General features: G+C 34.5%; 1 protein-coding gene across 1 annotated transcript in view; it reads right to left on the bottom strand.

Annotated features, from left to right (window-relative positions):
• The window catches only part of LOC129398099 (protein eyes shut homolog), a 222,918-nt gene that overhangs the window by 184,919 nt on the left and 14,609 nt on the right, over positions 1-23,390 (bottom strand). The window lies entirely within an intron of this gene.

The raw sequence follows: 23,390 nt of genomic DNA, 5'->3' as shown, positions 1-23,390 counted from the left end.
GTATATATCCAAAGGAAAGGAAATCAGTATGTCAAAAAGATATCTTTCCTTTCATGTTTACTGCAACACTACTCACAATAGACAAGATATGGAATCAACCTAGGTGTCCATTAACAGATGAATGGATAAACAGTCATATAAATATGTATATCTAGTATAAACACACACCACTTATAAAGAAGGGAAATCCTATTATTTCCTACAACATGGATGAACCTGGAGGACACTACGTTAAGTGAAATTAGGCACAGAAAGACAAATATCACACAGTTTTACTTATATTTTGAATCTTTGAAGGGGTAGAGAGGAGAAAGGTGGTTATCAGGGAATTAATGGGGGGGGTGGAGAAGTGAGGAGATGTTGGACAAAGGATACCAAATTTTATTCATGTAGAAGAAATAAAGATACCTAATGTGTGACACGGCGACTATAGTTAATGCATTGTATTCTTGAAAATTGCTAAGAGAGATTATTTTGAGTGTTATTACCACAAAAAATGTGAGGTAATGCATGTGTTAATTATCTTGACTAAGCCATTCCACAATGTAGAAATATTTCAAACTACATCATGTTGTACACAACAAAAATAAACAATTTGTAATATAAAAATAAATTAAAAAATACATGTACAAAAAGGAAATACAGATGGCAAATATGCATGTGAAAAGATAGTCAAAGTTATTATTATAATAATGAAAATGATCAAATCAGGGTAATTGGGATATACTAGGAACATTTAAATCACACATTACATGAATGTATTACATTATCACATGTATATTGAAAATATGTACACCTATTATATCATTTCTTCTGTTGAAATCTAAAATACTGTACACACACAAGGATAGCAAAAATTAAAACAAGAACAAAAGCAGACATTAAAAACTGCTGAAAAGTAAAATCTAAAATAATACCGAAAACATCACTAGAATAGCAAAAATTAAAAGAACAAAAACAGACAATAAAAAGTGCTGACAAGGATGTAGAGAAGCCAGAACTCTCACATAATGCTAGTGGGAATGCAATGGTACAGTCATTTTGGAAGACAATTTAAAAGTTTCTTTTGTATTCAAACATAACACTTACCAACAACTGATAAATTTTACTTTTGTATTTACTCATGATAAATAAAAATATTTGTCTTCACAGAGACGTGTGCATAAATGTTTATAGCAATGTTATTCAAAATTGACGAGAACTGAAACTAAATTTTTATTATGTGGAGAATAGATTAAAAATTAAGGTATATTCAGACAATAGAATATTATTTAACAATCAAAATGAATGAACTATGGGTACATGCAGCAGTAAAGATAATTCTCAGAAGCAATGTGGTAAGTGAAGGAAGCTAGACACAGAGGGTCTCTAGTGTATCGTCCCATGTACATGATATTTGAGGGAGAAAAGCCTATCAGGATAAAAATACTCTCAGTGGTTTCTGAGGGTCCAGAGTTTGAGTGGGGGTTATTGACTACAAAAAGGCATGAGGGAGCTTTTTCATAAAATTGACATATTCTATATTTTGATTATATGTAAACTATACATCTATCTAAATTAATCAAATTATATATATATACAAGGGTTGAATTATACTGTATAAAATTATATCTCAATAAACTTAATTTTAGAAAACTTCTCAGGAAGATAAAGGAGGAAATAATATCCATGAAACAAGAACAAGGCACTGAGGAACAAGAATAGGCAACTGTGAAACAGAGGTGAGGGAGAAGAAATATTTGAAGTAAAATTTACAAAACCTTTTCAGAATTGGAGACATAGATCTTCATATTGGCCTGTTATCATTGAAAACCAAGGACAATTAAAACTAAATAGATAAAAAGAATCACTGTAGGAAAATAGCAGAACCTGAAGAATAAAAATGCATTTTTCAATATGACTGTTAACAAAGAGAGGTAATATTGACAATTTTACATTAATGTTACTTAGAAAAGGAATATTTTCTAAGTTAAGAGAAAAAGTAACTACAGTATGCAATTATTTGTTCAACTAAGCTGACAATTAGTAGAAAAATAACAATACCTTTTTAAGTATATAAAACAATTTTATTATCAAATGGATCTTTCTAAAAGAACTCCTAAAGAATTCAGTTTGCCTAGAAGAGAAATACAAATAGAAGTAGTGAAGTTGATACCAGAAGCAAGATTTGGAAAACACACACAGATACACACACACACACACACACACACACACACACACACACACACATTTTGTTAAATAAATGAATATCAAGATCTCAGGATGAGTTTAGGAAAGCTTGGAAAATTTGTGATTACAAGTTTGGTGACTGGGCATATTTGTTTATTTTTAAACTCCATTCAAGATTTATTTGGTTCTTTTCAATGTTAAAATATATGAAAACTACTTCATTCTCCAAAACATGTTATTTTTGATATTCTAAGAGAAAATTACTGAATTGTCCATCTTATTTCCCAAGTAAGATTCTTTTTTCTTTTCTTTAAAGTAATGGTGTTGGTTATTTTCAATTACAATAATGTTGTATGGTCTAGTCATTCTAGAAATATATTTTTAAAAAGGTTAAAAACAGAGCAAATTATAATCACCTTCATAAAATAAACCACAGTGATATATGGACAAATATAAAAATGTATTAACTATTAACTTTATTACTAAAAGTTTAACGGTAAATTATATAAATTTGACATTATAGGAAAGAAGCAGTAATTTATTATAGGGGTCAGCAAACAATGGCCTATTGGCTAAATCTAGCCTGCTTCCAATCTCTGTCAATAAAGTTTGTCAGAACACAATCAGATTCATTTATTTTTGTATTGTCCATGGCTGCTTTCATACTACAATGTCAGAACTGAGTAGTTTCAACAGAAACATTCTGGTTTGCAAATCCTAAAACATTTACTATCTGTTCTTTTACAGACCTGTCAGCCTCTGCCCTGCTCATATAGGCACCACAGGAACATTTGTGATACTACAGACACTTTCAACTAACTTAAAAAGAGAAAGGTGCCCTTTCTTTTTAGTAGTATAGGACAAAAGGAAAGAATTCTCTTTAACTTTTGAACTGGCAATGATAGAATTTAAGAGATGCAACCCTGAAAACTAAAATTGTACATTGGTTGAATAAAATATTTTCTAAATATGTATTTTTATACTTCAACTTAAGATTGTTGCTCTGACTAAATATTTTTATAATATTTTCATCATGAGCATTCTGCTTTACAAAACCATTTCTTAAAAATACTCATACTTTTGCTGTAGAGTAATTTTCAGTCAGTGGAAATTTGGCAACGTCTGTAGACATTGTTCATTGGCATAATTCTAGTGGAGGAAGAAAAACATGTTACTGGCATCTAGAGCAAAAGGCCAGTTGCTCTGCTAAACATTACAATGCATAGGACGGGCCACACAACCAAGAACTCTTCACCACAAAATGTCAATAGTTCTGAGGTTGATAAATTTTCCTATAGAGATATGGTAAAACAAAAGAAAGCAAAGTAAAACAGAACAGAACAACAACAACAAAAAAACCACAAACTAATTAGATTTCAAGATAAAAAAGATTATTTCAGAATTCCCATCTCCAGGCCAGCTTTTATTGTATATACACCAATTGCAGCATCTTTCTGAAGAAAAATAAGGAGGCTCTTTACAGCAGACATCATGTAATAAACAGTATACACTCACAAGGATCATAAGTTTGGGAACTTTTTAGGAAGTTCCTAAAAATAATTTCCCTGCAAGGAAAATTAGCTGTTAGTATGTTGATATTGTTTTCTGTAGAATTCAGTGTTAAGATGTCACTTTTTCAAGGACTCTTTTTTTAACATGGTCTTGTTGCTATTTCATCTTTTTTGAAACCACTCTATGATCACATGACAAGGCAGTTTCAAAGTTTTTGCATGTTAATGCAGTGCGTCTTTGATTAAGGAAGAAAGATAAGAGCGTCCCACAATATAACTTGTTAACTAATAGTTACATGCAGTTTTTAAAGATTTTTGTTTGTTTGATCTTACAATTTCCAGTACCAAAAATTTTCACAAAAATTAGAATTATGACATGGTCTAATCTCCATAATTCTGTTCATGTTATTCCTCAATTTTTGCAAACTTTTTGTCTAAAAAATAAATGTAATAACCTTTCTTCCTAAAGTCATTATTATTTATCTACCTTAACATTTGTAATGACCATAAACTATTTAACAATTTCTTTCCTTTCCTTCTTTGTATGTATGTGTGTGTGTGTGTGTGTGTGTGCTTTTAGAGACCTAGTCTTGCTCTGTTGCCCAGGCTGGAGTGCAGTGGAAGGATCATAGCTCACTGCAGTTTTGAAGTCCTGGTCTCAAGGGATCCTTCCACTTTAACATGTCATAACACTTCTTGATTAGCATTAAGTACTGCAGCATTTCTTGTTGCAATGTCAATTATTTATTCATATGTTAAAGAGCTGATAAAAATCAATACAAAGTTACATTTTTTTGTGGCGATTGTTGATATATATTCATTTAACAAATTCATATATTTCCCTAATGTTTTCCTATATGATGTATGTTTGAACAGGATTTTGTAACTATCATTAAAAAGAATGCAGTATTTCAAGAGTAATATCGATTCTTTATTAAAAATTTAGACACGATTGTATTACATAAAGATTAAACAACTTAGAATTTTTGAAAATGCATACACATTTTACATACTACTCTTTTTTTAAAAAAAATTTTTCATTCCATTCCAGGGCTACATGTGCAGGTTTGTTATATAGGTAAACTCGTGTCACAGGGGTTTGTTGTACAGATTATTTCATCACCCAGATATTAAGCCTAGTACCCAAGAGTTATTTTTTTCTGCTCCCCTTCCTCCTCGTACCCTCTACCCTCAGGCGGGACCCAGTGTGTGTTGTTCTCCTCTTTGAGTCCACGTATTCTCGTCATCTAGCTCCCACTTATAAGTGAGAACATTCACATACCACTCATAATCTGACCTTTTACTTCAAGAAAAATTATGAAAAGTTAACATAAAATTTGTGTACATCATTGTTCTTGTATTTCTGTATCTTATTCCATTATTTTCATTTGGTAAGATATTTTTCATCATTTTTATAGTTCATACCAAAATATACTAATTTTTTACATATATGTTAAATTATATTTTCCTAGTTTTACTTTATGTTAAATTTAATTTTATGACTAATCCTTATGATGTGTAGAAATTTATTTTTTATGGTCAATTGTAGAAATCTTAGGCTTTATAATTTTTACTTGTGCATACAAAAATTTTCTTCTCTGCCCAGATTATATATATTGGCCTTATTTTCTTTTGCATCTATTATAGATAATCTGAATTAATTTTCACAATAATTATAAGTTAGGTGTTTTTCTTAAAGAAAACACTGGCTTTAAAGAAAAGTTCCATTATGTATGAATTCAAATGATTTTCTCAAATATACACTTTCAATTCCCTTATTCTCTCAATTTCCCATGGAAACAACAAGGTTCACAAAATATAGAAAACCATCTCACTATTATGCCTAATTCATCAGACTTCAAAAACATACCTGAAGGCCAGCCCTCTGAAATACATAGGTAGGTACACAGTGTCCTACATAATTTCATGAAATGCCTCATTGTATTTGCCGATTATAAAAATTTTCCTCAAAAAAATTTAAAAAATAAAGTTTGTTATATAAAAATGGGTGCAGTGAGGGGAGTGTCTGATTTCTCCAAACTTTGTCTAAACTAGAGATATGAGAGTATTTGTACTAATGAGATAAGTGCAGACGATAAAGAATAGCATAGTCTGAGACAAATAAGAAATAACAAAACCTGGCAGAGACACAACAAGAAAAGAAAACTTCAGGCCAGTATTTTTGATGCACATTGATGCAAGTATCCTTAAAAAATACTTGAAAACCAAATCTAGCAGCACATCAAAAAGTTAATTCAACATGATCAAGCAGGCTTCATCCCTGGGATGCAAGGTTGGTTCAACATACACAAATCAATAAATGTGATTCATCACGTAAACAGAACTAAAGACAAAAACCACACGATTATCTTAACAGATGCAGAAATCCAACATCCCTAAATGTTAAAAACTTTCAATAAATCAGGTATTGAAGGAATATACTTCAAAATAGTAAGAGTCATCTATGACAAACCCACAGCCAACATTATATTTACTAAATGGGCAAAAGCTGGAGACATTCCCCTTGAAAGCCAGCACAAAAATACCCTCTCTTACCACTTCTATTCAACATAGTATTGAAAGTCCTAGCCAGAAATATAAGGCAAGAGAAAGAAATAAAGGGAAACCAAATAGGAAAAGAGAAAGTCAAACTATCTCTGTTTGCAGACAGCATGATTCTATATCTAGAAAACACCATAGTCTCGACCCAAAAGCTCATTGAACTGATAAGCAACTTCAGAAAAGTTTCAGGATACAAAAATCGATGTACAAAAGTCATTAGCATTCCTGTACACCAACAACAGACAAACCGAGAACCATATCAGATAGGCAATCCCATTCACAATTGGCACAAAAGGAATAAAATACCTGGGAATACAGCAAACCAGGGAGTTTATGAAAGATCTCTGTTTACAATGAGAATTACAAAAGGCTGTTCAAATAAATCTGAGAAGACACAAATGGAAAAACCTCCCATGCTCATGAATAGTAAGAATCAATATCATTAAAATGGTTATACTACCCAAAGCAATTTACAGATGTAATACTATGACTATCAAACTACCAATGGCATTTTTCACAAAACTATTATAAAATTCACATGGAACCAAAAAAAAAAAAAAAAAAAAGAGCTCCAATCCTAAGCAAAAAGAACAAAACTGGAAGCATTCTATTACCTGACTTTATACTACAAGGCAACAGTAACCAAAACAGCATGGTACTAGCGCAAAAACAGGCACATAGACCAATGGAAACACATTCTTATTTGTTCTTTTATTCAAAACAATATTAATTGAATGACTTCAAAGTATCAGGCCTTCTTAGAGACTACATTTATTAGCAGAATTCTATTCATCATCAGGATTTTTTTTTTTTTAGGATTAAGCTCTTCTTCACTTTTGACATTTATCATTATCTTATTCTTTTCCTTATTAATTCTGGAATTTCTAAAATATATTATTAGTCAAATCTGATGTTTCCTAGAAGTCTACAAAAATATTTTTAATGGCCAATATTTTGTTCAATCTACTTAGTAAAAATGTTCATATCTTTAATTCAGTGGAAAGTACGTTTTTAAATAGAAGCTTAGAGGAAAAATAATAGACTGAGTCTACAGATTATAGAACCTAAAGTTTAAAAGTATTCAAGAATATGTGGAAACCCATTAACTTTTAAATAACCAATAATACTGCTATTATGGAAAAAATTTGGTTTTCTCATTTAATGATGGTTGAGTGGAATTATCCTGTATCTGGCTTAGAGTGAGGAAAGCAATTATCCCATTTTTACTGTAATTTTTCCTCTGCCCCTAATTTATTAGAGAGAGAAAGAGATCTGAACTGGGAAGATTTAAGATTTTTCATCTGAAAAAAATAGAAGATTGTTATAGATGAATTCTAAACTGTTATCTTTAATATTCTATATGTTTATGCTATGTTTAATAATTAATATCAGTATTAATAATACTGGTAACACAATTTTTAGTATATAATTCACATTCTTTCATTTAAAACAATACTTACTATGTCTTTCTTCCTGCCAGATACTTTTCTGAGTAGCTATTAACTGGATTTTCATAGATGAATGATTTTCATTTGGTTGCAGACAAATGAATTATTCTCAATAAATTGCATAACTGTCAATGGTAAAACTCAGTATTCTGACAATAAATTCATGCAATATGCAAATGCATTAATAATTGACTTAATGGTTGTGAATAATGCAAATATTTTAACTTTAAGTACATTCATTAATAGTAAAACAATAGTAAATTGGAAATAGGTATTGAAGTAGGTACTTAGTTTTAGAGATGAAATTAATAATTTATATAATCAAAATGCCTAATTTGGTTGGCTAGAAAAGGTCAATGACCACCTAAGTTCTCACATTTTCTGGGTTATTACTGGAACATATTTTCTCTGGACTTAGAGTTCATTAAAGATGCATAGTCTAAAGTTCTGACATTCAATATTTTTTCTCTGATTCAGAGAACTAGTTTACAGCGTTCTTTTTATTTTTTCTTTTTTGAAGCAGATGAAAAAGAATTCTTGGTCCTTAAAGAACATCAGAGAGCCTTTTCAAACAAACAAGAATATAATCATTAATAATTAAGCTGTATAGAGAAATCTCATGTATTCAAAATTCTGACACCAAATTTGACTTAAGAATTTAAAGGGATTCTCACAATCTTATTATTATAATTGATGCACAGAGGGTACTCATTATGTCTACTAAATCTGAACCAGATCCTGATGTCTAAAAATACTTGTCAAATTGCATGTTATATAAGCCATCATTGTAATTAACTCATTTATTCAACAAATCTTATGAAATATCGACTATACACTTTTGCTGAGCATCAAGGTTACCATACTTGGGAATAAAAAAGACATAGTCTCTTTTCTCAAGGAATTGACAGTCTAATGAAATATTCATAGACTAATCAAACAGTCACAAGTAATGTCAAATATTAACTACATATATTATAAAATGAATGTACAAGGTATTATACATCAGAATAAAAAAAGAATAAAATATTCTCAAAGTAAATTTAAATCTTAGAAAACCAAAAATATCTACCAGTTTTTATTTTTAAAATTTATAATTTTCTATTTGTTTCTTATAAATATTTTAAAATTATCAGAAGTATTACATTTATTATCTCAATATGGATTCAACATTTAGTTCATCCTGCTTTCAAAAAACAAATGACATATCTTAGCTATTGTGAATAATGTTGCAATGAGCATGTGTAAATAGCTGTTTAACACACTGATTTCATTTCTTTTGGACATATACCCACCAGTGGGATTGCTGGATCACATAGTAATGCTGTTTTTAAGTTTCTGAGGAACCTCCATACTGTTGGTCATAATGGCTGTACCAATTTACATTTCTACCAACAGTGTGCAAGGGTTTCCTTTTCTCCATATCCTCCTCAACACGTATCTTTTGTCCTTTTTTTTTTTTTTTTTTGAGACGGAGTTTCCCTCTGTCGCCAGGTTGGAGTGCAGTGGCGTGGATCTCGGCTCACTGCAACCTCTGCCTCCCGGGTTCAAGCAATTCTCCTGCCTCAGCCGCCCAAGTAGTTGAGACTACAGGTGCACACCACCACGCCCAGCTATTTTTTTATTATTATTTTTAATAGAGACGGGGTTTCACCATGTTAGCCAGGATGGTCTCCATCTCTTGACCTCGTGATCCGTCCACCTCCGCCTCCCAAAGTGCGGGATTACAGGCGTGAGCCACCATGCCCAGCCTTTTTAAAATCATACTTTAGTCTGGAATACATGTGCGGAATGTACATGTTTGTTACATAGGTATACATGTGCTGGAAACCATCATTCTCAGCAAACTGACACAGGAACAGAAAACCAAACACCGCATGTTCTCACTCATAAGTGGGAATTGAAAAATGAGAACACATGGACACAGGGAGGGAAACATCACACACTGGGCCTGTAGGTTGGGGTGGAGGTCGGGGGCTAGGGGAGGGATAGCATTAGGAGAAATACCTAATGTAGATGACAGATTGTCGTTTTAATAACCATTCAAACAGGTGTGTGGTGATACCTTACTTTGGTTTTGATGTATACTATCTGATTTTAGTATGTTGAACATTTTTTATACACCTGTTGCCATTTGTGTGTCTTCTTTTGAGAAATGTGTATTCAGATCCTTGGCGTAAATTTTTATTCTGTTGATTTATTTGACTTTCTTATGTATTTTGGATGTTATCTTCTTATCAGATGTGTGGTTTGCAGTTATTTTCTCCCATTCCCTAGGTTGTCTCTTTATTGAAGCCTTCCTTTTCTGTGCAGAAACGTTTTAGTTTTATGTAATCCCATTTGTCTATTTTCAGTTTCATTTCATGCAATCTCATCTATTTTTGCTTTTGTTGCTTGTGTTTTTTGATGCCATATCCGAGAAATATCACTATCCAGACCAAAGTCATAAGTTTTTTTTTCTGTTTATTTCTTAGTAGTTTCACAGTTTCAGATCTTACATTTAAGTCTTAAATTCATTTTGAGTTGATTTTTATACGATGTGAGGTAGTAATATCCATTTATAAATGAATGAAGAAAATGTGGTACATAATGGAATATTAGTTTTTTTAAAAAGAGAAAATACTGCCATTTTGATAACATGGATTAACTTGGAGGACATTATACAAAGTGGAATAATAGACACAGACAAAACCATATGATTTCACTTACATGTATAGTATAAAAAAATTGAACTCATAGAAACAGAAAATAGAATGGTGGTTGCCACAAGCTGGGAGGTAGGGGAAAATGGGGAGATGTTGGTCAAATGATATAAAGTTTGAGTTGTGTAGATTAAATAAGTTCAAAAGATCTAATACGTGGCATGATGGTTATAGTTGATAATTCTGTATTGTATACTTGAAATTTGCTAGGAGTATATAACTTACATGTTGTCACCACAAATATGCATATAAAAGGTAACTATATACAGTGATGGATATATTAATTTGCTTAATTGTGGTAATCATTTTATTGTATATGTATATCAAAACATAACATTATATACCTTAAATAGATACAATACAATTCTTTAAAATTATACCTCAATAAAGTTGGGAAGAAAAGAAAAAGAAATCATACAAATTAAAAAAAAAAAAAACACCAAGCATTCAAAGTACAAATTAGTGCAATATATATATAACTGTGTGTGTGTAAGAAATCAGGTTTCACAAATGTAAGAGAAATCCTAAATACATGGCTTTCTATATTATTTCAAAAATTTTTATCTCTTTTCAAGCTATAGGTGGCTTTTCATTATGATATTCTATATAAGGAGGAAAGAAGACTTACGCACAATTATTCTCTGATGAGATAGTGGTTTAGTTTACCTTATCTCACTAATACACTGTAGACAAACAAATGGAACAAAGTATACTATCTCTCTGTATTCTTTCTTGTATACAGGAAAGAAAAATTGACACCCTGGGAGCAGACATGTGTTTAAAACCTGTATTTGACAGTGACTAGGTGCATGATTCTGAGAAAGTTTACAAACTAACAGTGCCTCTGCTAGTAAAAATTGCAAAATAAATGGTAGTTACTCTTATTGTCATCATCAAAATTATCATCAGTATCATCATTGATGTTAATAATAAGCAATGTTTACTTCAGCAAATCTGGATAAAATGCAGAATTGATAAGAATGGGCACTTAATTCGCATTTCTTACTACAGCAGTGCAGGGGATATGTCCTAGGCACTACACATTTATCTAATATTTAACAATGGAATATATTATTTAAATTGGCTATTTACACATATTTTATGCTTTATACCAGTCCACCTAAGGCTTGAAGTTGGTGAGAAGTATTTAATACTAGATTAAAATCATGTATTAAAAGAAAACATGTAGGGAAATTACAAAGCATTTGATCCTGTGCATGATTAAGGATGACACCAATTTGATTCTAATATATATATATTTTTAAGACAGAGTCTCACTCTATTGCCCAGGCTGGAATGTAGTGCCATGATTTTGGCTCACTGCAACCTCCACCTCCAGGGTTCACATGATTCTCCTGCCTCAGCCTCCCAAGCAGCTGGGATTACAGGTGTCCACCACCATGCCCAGCTAATGTTTTGAGTTTTTAATAGAGACAGGGTTTCACCATGTTGGCCAGGTTGGTCTTGAACTCCTGACCTCAGGTGATCCACCTGCCTCAGCATCCCAAAGTGCTGGGATTACAGGCATGAGCCACTCCACCCGGCCTTAATTCTAATCTTTCAAGATATTTTTAAAAATACACTTCAGTGTAACCCTTATTTTTTTAAGCTAGGACTAAAAGAAAAAAAAATTCCTACCAAAAATGCAATAACGCATTTTAGAAACCAGTATTTGTCAGCATCTCTCAATACGGAGTGAGAGTATATATCAAAACAAAATTTAGTATAATACGTTTTATAAAGTCAACACATGATTCAATAATAAACATCTATCTGTTAAACTGACACTCTCTAAGTGTAAATTTAATTCTCTATATTGAAAAGAATGGGTCTCTTGCCATTAATTTATCTATTTGATTACTTAATGTGTATTAAACAAATAGTTGTTGAAGACATTCTAGGTGTCAAGCATGGTATTATATATCACACACACAAATAAATATAAGAATTGTATCCTTTTGCAAGAAATTCACTGTCCAGTGAAAGGACAGTTAAATAAGAAAATAAACATAATGCAATACTGGAAAGAATGAAGGAATAACTTGGTAGCACAATATGCTTACACCTAAGAAAAACGGAAGTAGGAAAAAAAGCTGTCTGAATAGTGATGTCTGAAAGAAGTCTCAAGTGATTTATTTGGAAAACTATTTCTAAAAACTAGAATTTAGTTAAGAATTATAAAGAAAATTATAACATATGGTAAGAATTTTGCATAAAAATGTAATTTACAAAAGCGGTATCTTAAGAGCAATAAAAAATAAATTATCTTCCTTTTCCAGCCATAATGTTATAATGGAGACCAGATTTAACCTTCTGCTCTAAACAACTAGAAAACTGACCAGTACAACTAAAACAAGGGTTTTATGTTTTGGACAACAGACTAGAAATGACAGTGAACTCTTTGATTACCCCATCATACTGTCTGGAGAAAGTCTCTGGTCTTCTGCACAGATTGTGGGAACACAAATGGAACATGGCATTCTCCATGAGTAGAGAAGATAGATTTGAGAATTCAGGAAGGCCAAAATAAATAGAATTTTCTGTGTACAGTACCAGAGAAAAGTGAGTTGCAGAGGTCTCCAGAAATCTGCAGAGGATTAGCCTTAAGTCTTCAACTGAACACTGATCATCATAATTATGTGAGGAAACTATGGGGTTCGGAAAAAACCACCAGAAAAGAACAGACCCAACAGAAAACTGATCAGAATGGAAAGCATATAGCTGAGAAATGTGAGCAGAGGAAAGCAAGACCCATGATGGAGAAGAAGGCCTAGGAAACAGAGCTAGTGAAGGAAGATGAACATGAAAAACAGACCAGAAATTAACATCTAAAGGGAGGAGAAAAATCAGTGAGCATAGTGCCAAGACTTTTCCCTAGTCAAATATAATAGTTTAAAATACAGCTTCTCTCTCTGGGCAGCGCGTCTCTGAAAGAAAGGCAGCAGCCCCAGTCAGGGACTTACAGATAAAATTCCCATCTCCCCGGGACAGAGCACCTAAGGGAAGGGGCAGCTGTGGGCAGCTTCAGCAGACTTAAATATTCCTGCCTGCTGACTCTGAAGAGAGAAGCAGATCTCCCAGCACAGCACTTGAGCTCTGCTAAGGGTCAGACTGCCTCCTCAAGTGGGTCCCTGACCCCAGTGACTCCTGACTGGGAGACACCTCCCAGCAGGGGTCGACAGACACCTCATACAAGAGAGCTCCAGCAGGCATCTGACGGGTGCCCCTTTGTATGAAGCTTCCAGAGGAAGGAACAGGCAGCAATTTTCGCTGTTCTGCAGCCTCCGCTGGTGATACCTAGGCAAAGAGGGTCTGGAGTGGAACTCCAGCAAACTCCAGCAGACATGTAGCAGAGGAGACTGAATGTGAGAAGGAAAACTAACAAACAGAAAGGAATAGCATCAACATCAACAAAAAGGACGTCCACACGGAAACCCCATCCAAAGGTCACCAGCATCAAAGACTAAGGGTAGACAAATCCACAAAGATGGAAAAGAAAAAAAAAAAAAAACAGCAAAAAAAGGCTGAAAATCCAAAAACCAGAACTCCTGTTCTCCAAAGGATCACAACTCCTTGCCAGGAAGGTCACACAACTGACGGAGAATGACTTAGATGAACTGACAGAAGTAGCCTTCGGAAGGTGGGTAATAACAAATTCTTCAGAGCTAAAGGAGCATATTCTAACCCAATGAAAGGAAGCTAAGAACCTTGAAAAAAGGTTAGCGGGATTGCTAATTAGAATAACCAGTTTAGAGAAGAACATAAATGACCTAATGGAGCTGAAAAACACAGCACAAGAACTTCATGAAGTATACACAAGTACCAATAGCTGAATCAATCAAGCGGAAGAAAGGATATCACAGATTGAAGAACAACTTAATGAAATAAAACATGAAGACAAGATTAGAGAAAAAAGAATGAAAAGGAGCCGGGCGCGGTGGCTCACGCCTGTAATCCCAGCACTTTGGGAGGTGGAGGTGGGGGGGGTCACGAGGTCAGGAGATCGAGACCATCCTGGCTAACACGGTGAAACCCCGTCTCCACTAAAAATACAAGAAATTAGCCAGGCGTGGTGGTGGGAACCTGTGGTCCCAGCTACTCGGGAGGCTGAGGCAGGAGAATTGCGTGAACCCGGGAGGCGGAGCTTGCAGTGAGCCGAGATCGTGCCACTGCACTCCAGCCTGGGCGACAGAGTGAGACTCCATTTCAAAAAAAAAAAGAATGAAAAGGAACAGACAAAGCCTCCAAGAAATATGGAACTATGTGGAAAGACCAAAACTTCGTTTAACTGGTGTACCTGAAAGTGAGGGGGAGAATGGAACCAAGAGAATGGAAAACACTCTTCGGGATATTATCCAGGAGAACTTCCCCTGGCAAGACAGTCCAACATTCAAATTCAGGAAATACGGAGAACAGCACAAAGATACTCCTTGAGAAGAGTAACCCCAAGTAGAATAATCCTCAAATTTCCCAAGGATGAAACGAAGGAAAAAAATGTTAAGATCAGCCAGAGAGAAAGGTTCGGTTACCCCATAAGGGAAGCCCATCAGACTAACAGTGGATGTCTCTGAAGAAACCCTACAAGCCAGAAGAGAGTGGGGGCCAATATTCAACATTCTTAAAGAAAAGAATTTCAACCCAGAATTTCATATCCAGCCAAACTAAGCTTCACAAGTGAAGGAGAAATAAAATCCTTTACAGACAAGCAAATGCTGAGAGATTTTGTCACCCCCAGGCCTCCCTTACCAGAGCTCCTGAAGGAAGCACTAAATATAGAAAGGAACAACCGTTACCAGCCTCTGCAAAAACATACCAAATTGTAAAAACCATTGACACTATGAAGAAACTGCATCAACTAACAGGCAAAATAACCAGCTAGCATCATAATGACAGAATCAAATTCACACATAACAATATTAACCTTAAGTGTAAATGGGTTAAATGCCTCAATTAAAAGACACAGACTGGAAAATTAGATAAAGAGTGAAGACCCATGGGTGTGCGGTATTCAGGAGAACTGTCTCACGTGTATAGGCTCAAAATAAAGAGATGGAGAAATATTTACCAAGCAAATGGAAAGCAAAAAAAAGCAGGGATTACAATCCTAATCTCTGATAAAATAGGCTTTAAACCAACAAAGATCAAAAAAGACAAATAAGGGCATTATGCCATGCTAAAGGGATCAATGCAACTAGAAGAGCTAACTATGCTAAATATATGTATACACCCAATACAGGAGCACCAGATCCATAAAGCAAGTTCTTAGAGACCTACAAAGAGACTTAGACTCCCATACAATAATGGTGGGAGATTTTAACACCCCAATGGCAATATTAGATCAACAAGGCAGAAAATTAACAAGGATATTCATGACTTGAACTCAGCGCTGGACCAAGCAGACCTAATAGACATCTACAGAACTCTCCACCCCAGATCAACAGAATATACATTCTTCTCACTCCCACATCACACTTATTCTAAAATTGAACACATAATTAGAAGTGAAACACTCCTCAGCAAATGGAAAACAACGAATATCACAACAAACAGTCTCTCAGACCACAGTGCAATCAAATTAGAACTCAGGATTAAGAAACTCACTCAAAACCACACAACTACATGGAAACTGAACAAATTGCTCCTGAATGACACACTGGTTAAATAACAAAAGTAAGGCAGAAATAAAGAAGTTATTTGAAACCAATGAGAACAAAGACACAATGTACCAGCATCTCTGGGACACTCCTTAGTGTTTAGAGGGAAATTTATAGCACTAAATGGCCACAGGAGGAAGCAGAAAAGATCTAAAATCAATACCCTAACATCACAATTAAAAGAACTAGAAAGTAAGAGCAAACAAATTCAAAAACCAGCAGAAGACAAGAAATAACTAAGATCAGAGCAGAACTGAAGGAATTTGAGACACGAAAAACCTTTCAAAAAATCAATGAATCCAGGAGCTGTTTTTTTTTAATATTAACAAAATAGATAGATCACTAGCCAGACTAATAAAGAAGAAAAGAGAAAAGAATCAAATAGACATAATAAAAAATAGTAAAGGGGATATCACCACTGATCCCACAGAAATACAAACTACCATCAGAGAATGCTATAAACGTCTCTATGCAAATAAACTGTAAAATCTAGAAGAAAGGGATAAATTCCAGGACACATACACCCTCCCAAGACTAAATCAGGAAGAAGTCAAATCCCTGAATAGACCAATAACAAGTTCTGAAATTGAGGCAGTAATTAATAGCCTACCAACCAAAAAATGCCCAGGATCAGATCAATTCAGAGCTAAATTCTACCAGAGGTTCAAAGAGGAGTTGGTGCCATTCTTTCTGAAACCATTGCAAACAATAGAAAAAGAGGGACTCCTCCCTAACTCATATTACGAGGCCAGCATCATCCTGATACCAAAATCTGGCAGAGACACAACAACAACAACAACATTTCAGGCCAATATCCCTGATGAACATCAATGCAAAAATCCTCAAGAAAATACTGGCAAACTGAATCCAGCAGCACATCAAAAAGCTTATCCACCAAGTCGGCTTCATCCCTGGGATGCAAGGCTGGTTCAACATATGCAAATCAAAAAACATAATCCATCACATAAACAGAACCAATGACAAAAACCACATGATTATTTAAATAGATGAAGAAAAGACCTACAATAAAATTCAACACCACTTCATAGTAAAAACTCTCAATAAACTAGGTATTGATGGAACGTATCTCAAAATAATAAGAGCTATTTATGACAAACCCACAGCCAATATCATAGTGAATGGGCAAAAGCTGGATGCATTCCCTTTGAAAACCAGTAAAAGACAAAGACGGTCTCTCTCACCAAGTTCCGGCCAGGGCAATCAGGCAAGAGAAAGAAATAAAGGGCATTCAAATAGGAAGAGAGAAAGTCAAATTCTCTGTTTGCAGATGACATGATTGTATATTTAGAAAAAACCATCGTCTCAGCCCAAAATCTCCTTAAGCTGATAAGCAACTTTGGCAAATACTCAGGATACAAAATCAATGTGCAAAAATCACAAGCCTTCCTATACCCCAATAACAGACAAACAGAGAGCCAAATCATGAGTGAACTCCCATTCATAATTGCTACAAAGATAATAAAATACCTAGGAATCCAACTTACAAGGGATGTGAAGGACCTCTTCAAGGAGAAGTACAAACCATTGCTCAAGGAAATAAGAGAGGATGTAAACAAACGGAAAAACATTCCATGCTCATAGATAGGAAGAATAAATATTGTGAAAATGGCCATACTGCCCAAAGTAATTTATAGATTCAATGCTGTCCCCGTAAAGCTACTGTTGACTTTCTTTACAAAATTAGAAAAAAAACTACTTTAAATTTCATATGGAACCAAAATAGAGCCTGTACAGCCAAGACAATCCTAAGAAAAATGAACAAAGCTGGAGGCATCACGCTACCTGACTTCAAACTATGCTACAAGGTTACCGTTACCAAAACAGCATGGGACTGGCAGCAAAACAGACATACAGACCAATAGAACAGAATAGAGGCCTCAGCAATAACACCACACATCTACAACCATCTGATCTTCCACAAACCTGACAAAAACAAGCAATGGGGAAAGGATTCCCTATTTAATAAATGGTATTGGGAAAACTGGCTAGCCATATGCAGAAAGCTGAAACTGGATCCTTTCCTTACACCTTATACAAAAATTTACTCCAAATGGATTAAAGACTTAAATGTAAGCCCTAAAGCCATAAAAACCCTAGAAGAAAACCTAGGCAATCAATACCATTCAGCACATAGGTATGGGCAAAGACTTCATGACTAAAACACCAAAAACAATGACAACAAAAGCCAAAATTTGCAAATGGGATCTAATTAAACTAAAGAGCTTTGGCACAGCAAAAGAAACTATCATCAGAGTGAACAGGCAACCTACGGAATGGGAGAAAAGTTTTGCCTTCAATCCATCTGACAAAAGGCTAAAATTCAGAGTCTACAAGAAACTTAAACAAATTTACAAGAAAAAAACAACCCTGTCAAAAGTGGGCAAAGGATATGAGCAGACACTTCTCAAAAGAAGACATTTATGCAGGCAACAAACAAATGAAAAAAAAAAGCTCATCATCAGTGGTCATTAGAGGAATGCAAATCAAAACCACAATGAGATACCATCTCACGCCAGTTAGAATGGCGATCATTAAAAAGTCAGGAAACAACAGATGCTGGCGAAGTTGTTGAGAAACAGGAATGCTTTTACACTGCTGGTGGGAGTGTGAATTAGTTCAATCATTGTGGAAGACAGTGTGGCAATTCCGCAAGGATCTAGAACCAGAAATACCATTTGACCCAGCAATCCCATTACTGGTTATATACTCAAAGGATTATAAATAATTCTACTATGAAGACACATACACACGTATGTTTATTGCAGGACTATTCACAATAGCAAAGACTTGAAACCAACCCAAATGCCCATCAGTGATAGACTGGACAAAGAAAATGTGGCACATATATACCGCGGAATACTATGTAGCCATAAAAAAGGATGAGTTCATGTCCTTTGCAGGGGCATGGATGAAGCTGGAAACCATCATTCTCAGCAAACTAACACAGGAACGGAAAATCAAACACCACATGTTCTCACTCATAAGTGGGAGTTGAACAATGGGAACACAGGGACACAGGGAGAGGAACATCACACACCAGGGCCTGTTGGTGGGTGGGGGCAAGGGGAGAGAAAGCATTAGGAGAAATACCTAATGTAGATGACAGGTTGATGGTTGTAGTGAACCACCATGGCGCGTGTATACCTATGTAATAAAACTGTACGTTCTGCACCTGTAACCTAGAACTTAAACTATTAAAAAAAATCAATTAGTTAAAAAAAAGATTTTCAGTTAAGCTGTGGTTGAATAAAAGAACCAACCACTTCCCCATGTAATATTGATAAGCATGGAATGCATGAATCATAGAGTCTCAGGGTAAGAAGATTTGCTCCAAAGCTACCTTGACTAAATTAATGGGATTCAGCTGGAAACAAAGATAAACCTTGAGGGAGAAGTACCAGTTCTAATAAAATGCTCACAGTTAAAACAAAAATAAACAAAAACTGATATATTCATGTCTTATGTTTTTAAAGTTCAACCAAACATAAAATTGGGGGCATAATTCCTGTGGGGTTAATAAAATAAGTACATTTCTTCAGCCAGTTGATGAAAAATATGTAATTTCATTTACAGCCCCTGTTGGTTTTAAAAACAAAGTGTTTTTCAAGTATACACAATGATACTTATATGCCTTCAGGTATAAATATTAAGTGATGTAAAAGAACACAATTTTGCTTTATTGATTTCAGCTGTCAAAATGATAAAATACAACTTTATTTCCTTCTATTACAGAAAGCTGGTCAGGCTGTTTAGAGAGTGATAGAGGCACTAGTATCAAAAGAAGAGAGAAAGCACATAGAGAAGATAAAAATGCATCCAATGTCCAACCAAAATGGTAAACTACTTAGGGAAACTTCACCCAGAATAAGAGTGTGATTGAAAATCAAACAGAAAAGTATAGCACCTAGTCATAATCTTAAATCAAAAGAGTTATTCTTATCATCTGATGTTTCCAAGTTATATACAGAATTTTATCCACATGAAAATATGGATTGAAATTTCATGTCTTGTTTCTTCGGGATTAAAATCCTTTTTAGAAAGTAAAACATGAAATTTTCAAAGAAAAGGGAAAATAAAGAGCATGTTATTAAAAAAAGAAGACATTATTGGAATACAAAAGTTAATGTGGTTTCCACACTTGAAGTTTCTTAGAATTGAAAACATAGAAAGGAGGGGTTAGATACTGCATAACCTCAAGTTGTTAAAGCAGGATGAGGAGTAAGGCTCTTAGGAAGGAAGAGACAGCTTCATGGCAGAAGCAAGGAGTCCAGGGAAGGTGGTAAGAGCTGCCTCGGAGCATCAGCGAGCTAGTGAAACATTAAAACGTATAAATAGCAATTAATAAGATCTAGAGAAGCATTGGAAGCCCCTGGCTAAAGTATGGTCAGGTACACAGAACTACAACAGAGGCAAGAATGTGACAATGTTTAGAAATCAAATGTTAGAATATGGTAAATTAGTCAGCAGTAAGTGAAGAAGTCAAAGGTATGGTACATAGTAATAAAATTCAGGACAAGCACCAAGTTTAGGTTTCAAGTACTCTAAGCTTAAGGAACTAGACAGGTAGTAAATGAGTTGTGACAGTAGTTTATAAACTAAAGAGAGTATATGGAATTAAATTTAAAAACTGAAAATTTGGGGACAGGCTAACATTTAGGTGGCACTGTGACAGCAATTTATATAGATAAATTCATATAATCCTCGAAATGACTGCACAAAATTAGTGGTAGCCCTATATTACAGATGAGCAAACTGAGGCTATGTCATAGAACTTTTCTAAAGACAAAGAGCTAGTAAGTTATAGAATGGAAATTCTGGGATTTATTCACCTTCCAAGCTTCTGTCATATTACCAGGCACTGAAATTGAACAACTGAAGGCCTTTAAAAATTTTGGAAAATGCATAAGGACTTTGAGCTAACATTTGCTTTAGTGTGGTAGCATTTACATCATCCTTGACTAGCCAGTGAAAAACCTGTAATAAGTGATCTGAGAACAGTGAGAGTTGGCCAGAATCATGTAAGCAACATTGTGACTTGGCGATCAGTGCGTTTCCTACTTGTTCTTTGGAAGTAACTTCCACAATCCATCTTTTTGGAGAATGAGACTCATTTGTAATGAATATATGCCCAACCCCAGGTTTTTAGAACGTTAAAGAAGTGAAGTGACTTTAAAAGTCCTAAGTATTCTTCAGATGAGAAAATTGAGATTAAGACAGGTTAATATACTTAAAATTTTAAAAATAACATCTGTCCAGGGCCAGAGGGGGAAAAATACCAAACGAACATGTTGAGAGTGTCTTTGTTCACTTGTTCCCACTTAGATATTTATGGGGAAAGGTCTTTAGAAGACTGAAGAATATCAACACATCTATGGTGCTATGTATATTTATTCATGAAATTTTTGTCTGAATCACAAAAATCTTGTATTTCTTTTAAGCTTTCAAACAAAATAATTTTATTTAAAAATAGTTTCTTATTTAAGAAAATTACTAAATTATGAAGAATATAAGGAATTGTTTTTCATGATGTATCAGCCTTGTGCTTAATTTGCCATTAGGAGGAAACAATAATCTCTAAGAAAGCTAATTTAGTATTGTAGCTTTTTAAAATGGATTGGATTATATTCCCCCAATGACATGTTAAAGTCTCAACCTCCAATAACTCAGAATGTGATGTTATTTATAAATAGAGTTATTAGAGATGTAATTAGTTAAGGTGAGATTGAGAATGAATCCATTATGACTGGTGTTCTTCTAAAAAGATGATGTGAAGACACACGGGGAGAATACATGTGACGGGAGGCAGACATTGGAGTGATGCAGCTACAAGTCAAGAAACATCAAAGCTTGACCACCACCAAGGAAGCTAGGAGGGGGCATGGAGGGATTCTCCCCTGCAGGTTTCTGAGGAAGCATGACCCTGCTGATACTTTGCTTTAGTACAGCTAGACTCCAGAATTGTGAGACAATAAATCTCTGCTGTTTTGAGACAATCAGTTTCTGGTATTTTATTATGGCAGACCTAGAAGACTAATATGTTACATTGTTCATCAAAATATATTCACTATTCCAGCATTGGTGTCACAATTAAAAGACTTAGAGTAAATATAATCAAATGTCATGTCTTCAACATCCATCATCCTCTTTAAATATACTATTTTATAATTCTGTATTTTCTAATCATTACCTCTGCTCTCTCTCTCAATCGTTCAAATTATATTTAAGTCTTTCCACTCCATTTTGACTTTGTTACATAAAAATGCACCCTACACACACACACTCACACACACACACAGACATATGCATAGAGTATTTCAGTTAAAAAATCACTATGATCAGGGCATTCATAGCTTATGTTATTAAATATTATAGTTAAGTAGAGTTCCTCAATTCAACGTGAAGATACAAATCAATTTCCAAGAATGAGTATAGATGCACAACACTAAACATATATTTTAGAATCAACATGACTTATCAACTCTCGGCAGATGCAGAAATCAGAGGTTCTTTCTGTGCCTCAGGGTTGTAATAAGGAATGTCATTATAAACTTATCAGAGTTTCGCATTATAATAGAGCTGTTGTTAGAGACAGTTTTATAGCTGGTAAAAATTTCTGATAAGCCTACTTGTAGCGTGTCTAAAAATTGGTTTGCATTATTTTCCTTTATTTGTCCTTAGAGGGTGGCTTAAGATGCTTCTCTCTGCTTCACAAAATTGATTATCAAAATAAAAATAATCCAATGTATCAGAAAATTACATTGACTCAACCTTCAAAACATAGCCAGAATCTGACCATTTCTCAAGCTTTCATGCTGACAGACTAGACTGAGCCACGGCCATTTCTAGCCTGGATTAGGGCATTAGCCTCTTAACTATTCTCCCTTCGTGTATTCCTGCCCAAACCTCACACACTGATCTGTTCTCCATAGTATAGCCAGAGTGGTCACTCACATAATTTCACTTTTCTGCTTAAACCCCTGGAATAAGTCTTTATTTCCACTCAGAATACAAAACAAGGTCTTAAAATTGCCTGAAATTATCAGAATCTCCTCTCCCCCATTATATATGTGACTTCATCCTCCACAAGTCTCTACCTTGCTTGCCTGCTCATCCACACTGTTGCCCCTGATGATCCCAGAAAATGTCAATACATGCCTACATTAACACAGTACTGGCTTTTTGCTCTGTGGGCTTTTCTTCTCCCCTATAGCTACACAGCTAGCTCTCATCCTCTTCAAGTTGTCTTCGTCAAAGAGATCAATCCTGATGGTAGAATGTAACAGTGTTGTCACTCACTCTTCAACCCAGAACTTGTGACACCCCACA

This window comes from Pan paniscus, chromosome 5 (genome assembly GCF_029289425.2).
Source record: "Pan paniscus chromosome 5, NHGRI_mPanPan1-v2.0_pri, whole genome shotgun sequence".
NCBI classification, from domain to species: Eukaryota; Metazoa; Chordata; class Mammalia; order Primates; family Hominidae; genus Pan; species Pan paniscus.
This window is presented reverse-complemented; position numbering and strand designations above follow the sequence as displayed.